This window comes from Triticum dicoccoides, chromosome 5A (genome assembly GCF_002162155.2).
Source record: "Triticum dicoccoides isolate Atlit2015 ecotype Zavitan chromosome 5A, WEW_v2.0, whole genome shotgun sequence".
Lineage (NCBI taxonomy): Eukaryota > Viridiplantae > Streptophyta > Magnoliopsida > Poales > Poaceae > Triticum > Triticum dicoccoides.
This window is the reverse complement of record NC_041388.1, coordinates 220,698,886-220,704,851: the sequence shown is the minus strand read 5'-3', so window position 1 is coordinate 220,704,851 and position 5,966 is coordinate 220,698,886. Positions and strand designations below refer to the sequence as shown.

The following is a 5,966-nucleotide window of genomic DNA, read 5'->3' as shown; positions in this document are numbered from 1 at the left end:
ATTTGTTATGACATTGAGGCCCTGTTTGATAGCAAAGTATTTTCTAAATATTTTGAGAATACTACAGTTTTTGAGATTACCACGGTTTTATTTATAATGAGCTGTTTGGTTGCCCCTAACAACTGTGCTTTTAATATTATAGTATTGGACAAACTGCAGTTTTTTCTCTGCATAAAAAAAAAGTACCCCAAACCTCTTTTTTAAAAACAGAGCGGCTGAGTGCTTAAACACAATGGCTAAACAGCAAAATTTACAGCGTTATGCGGCAACAACCAAACATGTTCTATGTATTGTGAATACTACAAAATAATTTGTTTTGATAAAACTATGGTATCTCACACCTATAAGCAAAATTACTGTAGTTTATAATACTTTGGTTTATATAATACTTTGCTATCAAACACACCCTGAACGTCCTGGCATAGAGAAGAACTGAATACCTTCAACTTTAGACAGTTGCACTCACAACAATGCAGAGAAGAGGGAGAAATACAAGAAGCCATTTTATGGAAATTGAAGCCTCTAAAGACGGTTTAGTATACACATGTCAGTTTGGTTTGTTTGATCATATATGGCCATATGGGCATGGCCCGTTGCCACATTTTGAAGGTGAGCCCACACACAATGTTTGAAACATAGTTGATTCCCAGAGAAAAATGCGGCGGTGACACCTCCCATTCAAGAGAAAAATGTGAGCAATGATGATTCCTGATCTCACTGAGTTCGTGCAGGTTGTACAACAAAACTCCACATAAAACTTGTAGTCGAGTAGTTGCAGTGCAACCTTCATTGTTCGGCCAGCGGCTATAATATTATTATGGAATACAATGATCATCCTACAAAATAATCTTTCCTGATTATTTGTCACAGTACTACAGCTAATCATCCTAAAAGTTCTTTTTGTAGTAGCTTAAACAAAATCTAGGTTGGCGCTCAAACATCCACAATAAAAATTCAGGTTGACATTGAAACTTGTAGTCAATTTCCTTGCTTACAGCTGCAAGCAGCAGGGACATCATCAGATTAAATAAAAACAGCTTTGGCTTCGACCTGTTCGATCAAACAGAGTAAATCATGTCACTGTCAGGATCAGATTTCATGAGTTTATAAGGGCATCCCACACTGTACTTTTCTGAATCATGCATATGCAAGGAATCTCTTAAATACTACTCCCCCCGATCAAAAATAAGTGTCGTGGTTTTTGAACTAAATCCACGACACTTAATTTGGATCAGAGGGAGTATAATACACAGGTCTCATGCGTGAGTTATCCCATGATCTCATCTCATAGGTACGCAACAGTTTAGGCAGAAAATAGCTTGAATTGGTTATCAGGGCGATGTAGAAAATGCTGACCATTTTTGTATGTCTACAAAAAGATGTTCAATTCAAATTTTTTCTGAAATTTTGACTGAGCAAAGTGAAACATCATCATATAATGTGGTAGCCAAATCTACACAAGATGTAGCCTGCAGATGTGGTACCATGAACTGCACGAACAAAACAGACTGAATGGTTCAAAAATTGCATCAAGACTGTTTTACAATTAAGATATTCAGGAAAGGCTAAACATCTTTGATGTACAAAACAAAAAATGAAGAAAAAAGGTGCGTTGCCTACACCTTTATCAACTAAAATTGCTTACTCATTTGTTCACCGCATAGAAGCAGGTAATCAACTAATAATCTCCTACAACAGGTACACCTTTATCAACTATCTCCTACTCATATATCAAGCTTTCAAAGTATATCTAATTTTCAGGTCTGGACAGATTCAAGCAACTGAGAGCATACTACCCTTTTTGGTTCAAATTAAATGGCCCAATCTTCCATCAGATTTACATGGGGCTTAGAGTTTAGAACAAATTTATAGTTGGATAATGCAATACGGCAATACCTGTAGAATAATGGTGCAATACCTGTAGTTAAATCCACCAGTTTTGGCACATTCGTAGAAACATGTTTCTCCACTGCTCTGCAATCATTTGTTAACGCGCACCTTTGTCAGTATGAGCAACCAACATCAGCTAAAAGGAATCGTACAAATGTCATTACCACAACTCTCTATAATGTAAACAGTTCATAGCAGAATACATACAGCGCCATGAGCAGATGTTGAAAGCGCAAGATCTTATACAGAAGGTTTCAACCGTGTAATGTTGAAAAGCATAAGATATTAACAGTATGCTGTAGAAAGAACAGTAAGCCGCAGAATAATGCCGTAAACTTAAATACTGAACTTTAAAAAATCATTAGAAAGAGCAGTACACTGTAGAAAAATAATGCAATACATATAGACAACCTAGCCACTCCAACTTAAAAAGAATCAAGTTCCAACTCTAGAACACATATGACCATTACAGAACCACTTTTCAGTACCACCATTCTGGCCTTACCGTCACATGGCAACCAAACTAATCCTCATTTATTTTAGAAAAAACCAACTACTCTACTGACCCTTCATAGGCACAACTCAATTAACTGTCTGGTTAGCCAAGCATTTTGTGCCTGCTGCAATCTTCAAGTATATATTGTAACCTACTTATTTGTTGATACTAAGAGATGTAAAAAGAAGCTAGAGTAGCCAAGGTTTAGATGTTGTACCAGTCAGCAAATCTGCACTGCTCTGCTTGGAAGAGCGTCAGATGGATCCAGACATCATTTGCCAGAGATGCACCAAAGTACGCCCTTACAGCCCTTTTTCATCTCCTCTCACCTCCCCAGATATTAAAAATCTTGCGTATTTAAATTTCTTCTTTAGTAATAGAAAGCATAAGGAAAGCTCGATGAGAATTGAATAACTTCCTAGAAATAAATAAGTGACAACTAAACGAGGCACACAGACACAACCAAGGCAAAAACTTCATGATTTGTATGCCTTCTTTTCACTGACAGTGATTCTTACTTTAGTGTGGCCCAAGTGAAAAAGAAAATAAACTTGTGCCTTATCGATCAAAATGTCACTACCTAGACTATTGGTCCAAACAAAATCACCTCTATGGACAAAAGAGTCCAATGGATAATTGACTGTAATGTGTATGATGAATCATGCATATCTGGCTCTATATTAGCATGTCAGGGAAAAATCAAGAAATTAAAGGCAATATATCTCAGGGGATAAGATGCATCTTTCACATCCCAGTTAAAAAAAGCACCAACATCACCAGTAAAAGTGTTTGTCTTTGGTTCAGTTTTCCTGACTTCCCCAAGTGCTTGTATAGTTGAAAAATATATCATAACTGAATACAATGAAACGGCAAGAAACTTGAAATGGTGTAGCAATTAAGTACTACAGCAAACCGAATAGGAACAGACCAAATATAAACAAAGAAGTGCAATGCCCTTTTCCTTATGGTGGTGTTCCTTAGTGTAACCTACAAACCAACCATGTCACCTATTTTTGTGCTACATATAGATTGAAAACCAAGCAAGGTAATGTAACCTGACAAGAAGTATAGCATAGCTGATTTAGAAATTGAGAATTGGCCATTCCAAACAAAAACAACATTGTTGGTGCTGCAAAAATGGATAATCCAGCGCCAAATAGTGATGCCTCCATCAATCAAATCCCTAGGAATTTTCCTGGAGATAGCAACAAAAAAAAATCTCAGAACATGGTACCACTCAGTAGAAACCAAAAACTGCACTGGGCAATGCCATCAAAAAAGTCACACCCCACTGACCATCATTACACCATACTGAAATTTTTGCATTTTTTCAGTATTACAATCATTCATATATATATCATCTACACTGCAGTTCTTCAGAAATAGACCGAGTTAATCATTCTGTTCTACAAAAAGATCTAAATCACCACTGCCGAGTATCCATTCCACGCTCGAACTAAAAACATCAATTCGTAGCTGATCCCCAAATACAGATAGTAATCTGACGAAACCAAAACACCGCATTCACCAAATGGAGATCTAAAGATCGGAAGGGAGGCGTATGGTACCTGTAAAAGTAGAGATCATGGCTAAACGCACACAACACACACGCATCAAGCAGGGCAGTAGGACCAGGGAGAGCAGGGATTTGGAGGAAGTTACCTTGTTGGGACGAGATTCCTGGCGCCAATAGTGGAGCTGACTCGCGGCGGCGACGGAGGTGACTCGAGGCGGCGGCCAGGGCAACTCCACACATCGGCTAGTGAATCCAGGTGGCAGCGGCGGCCAGGCCAGGCCAAGGCGCCCTCGATCCAATCTGTTGCCCTGCTCTTGTCAATCGAGCGAATAGGGTTAGGAGTGGGTTTCTGCTGTGCTCCGGCTGAGCTCCGTCGCTGCGTATCCCCGACGTGTCGACAGCGTCCCTTACGAGGCATTGAGGGCGGCAGCGTTGGAGAGTTGGGAGCGGGGAGGAGACGAGGTGGAGGTGGCGCGGGCTCGAGGGTGGCGGCGTGGGACAGGAGAGAGCAGGGAGGGGCCGGGGCGGAGGCTTGACGAGAACTGCTGGCGGCTAGGGTTTTGACCCTTTTGCACGTTCCGCAGGGCAAGCGCGGCACACGGGCGAATCCCGACCACGACGAGTCGCTCAGCCAGGGCCACCGACGAATGGGACCAGGAGCAACTTCAGCCCACCCGTCATCACTATAGGGCAGACACGGGTGCATAAGCTGGGATACACACGCATCGGCCCATCCCTGTGCAACTGCTCCCCATAAAGCACAATGCGGGCAGCGCCCGTTTGACCCAGGACGCGACGCGGGAGGCAGCGCTCACACGAAAAAGCCACATTCATCAGATCGACATGTGGGATCAAGGAGCAGGTAGACCCACTTGCAGCTGCACCAACAGACAGACGAACAAGAGGGCGAGCGGGAACCGGGAACGGCGCAGTGCCCACGACGTGCGCACGCGGCGCAGCAGGAGAGGCTACCACGCACCCAAAAAAGGGAAACCCAGCCAATCGGATCCCGCATGAGCCCACATGTCATTCTCCGTCCATAATTCACTGCCCGGTCAAAACGACACACGTTTTCCAGTGACAATCGAACGGGCACCAGGAAAAAAAGGACCTCGTTGACCAGGACCGAACAGCCAGGAAGGATGCAAATCGGGGGAGCCTTCTCCATGCGAGTTGGCTAGCCTCCTTAATGGTTTAAATGCATCACATAATCTCAGATTCATCTATTCAACCAACACAAAGAACTTCAAAGAGTGCGCCAAAGTTTCTGCCGGAGAGTCAAGATGAAAACGTGTGCCAACCCCTATGCATAAGTTCACGAGGTCACGGAACTCGCAAATTGATCACCAAGACATACATCAAGTGGATCACGTGAATATCCTGTTGTCACCATAAATAAGCACATGCAAAACATATATTGAGTGTTCTCAAATCCTTAAAGACTCAATCCGATAAGATAACTTCAAAGGAAAAACTCAATCCATTACAAGAGATAGAGGGGGAGAAACATTATAGGATCCAACTATAATAGCAAAGCTTGCGATACATTAAGATCGTGCCGAATCAAGAACACGAGAGAGAGAGAGATCAAACACATAACTACTAGTACATACTATCAATCCCTTCAAGTGAAGCCATTGGAAATCTCATACACCTATCAATCCCTTCAAGTGAAGCCATTGGAAATCTCATACAGTTCAGTCATATTCTTCAGTGACACAGACGAAGTTCTTCTGTTCTTTGAGGAATTTGTTCTGACTGAGGAGTTAGGAATTCGCCAGTGCGGATTGCCTACACTGTGCGGAACATGATAGCCCTGAGGATTTTGCTACTCAAAATTCCGACCGTTGTTGTGCTATGCGCCAGCTGTCCCAAAATATCTACGCACCTAACGGTCATATCATTGAAGGGCATTTATGTCTTATCATGTCAGGCTGCTCCCTAGGCTATAAATAGCCGCCCCCTAAAACCACTAGCTGGTTGGCTGCTCCGAGAGAAACTGACACTTGTCATTTGAGAGCATCCCATCCTCCGAGGACTTTGAGTGAAAATCATCAAGTGGGG

General features: G+C 42.3%; 1 long non-coding RNA gene across 3 annotated transcripts; it reads right to left on the bottom strand.

Annotated features, from left to right (window-relative positions):
* Positions 1-692: 692 nt before the first annotated feature.
* LOC119300749 lies at positions 693-4,506 on the bottom strand. 3 transcript variants are annotated; one of them, XR_005146704.1, is made up of 3 exons: positions 4,049-4,505; positions 1,919-3,581; positions 693-1,050 (listed from the first exon to the last, which is right to left on the bottom strand). It is a non-coding gene; the product is annotated as an uncharacterized LOC119300749 (long non-coding RNA). The 3 variants fall into 3 exon arrangements; XR_005146703.1 differs by having other exon boundaries at positions 693-1,974; positions 2,604-3,581; positions 4,049-4,501; XR_005146702.1 differs by having other exon boundaries at positions 693-3,581; positions 4,049-4,506.
* Between the last annotated feature and the right edge of the window lie 1,460 nt (positions 4,507-5,966).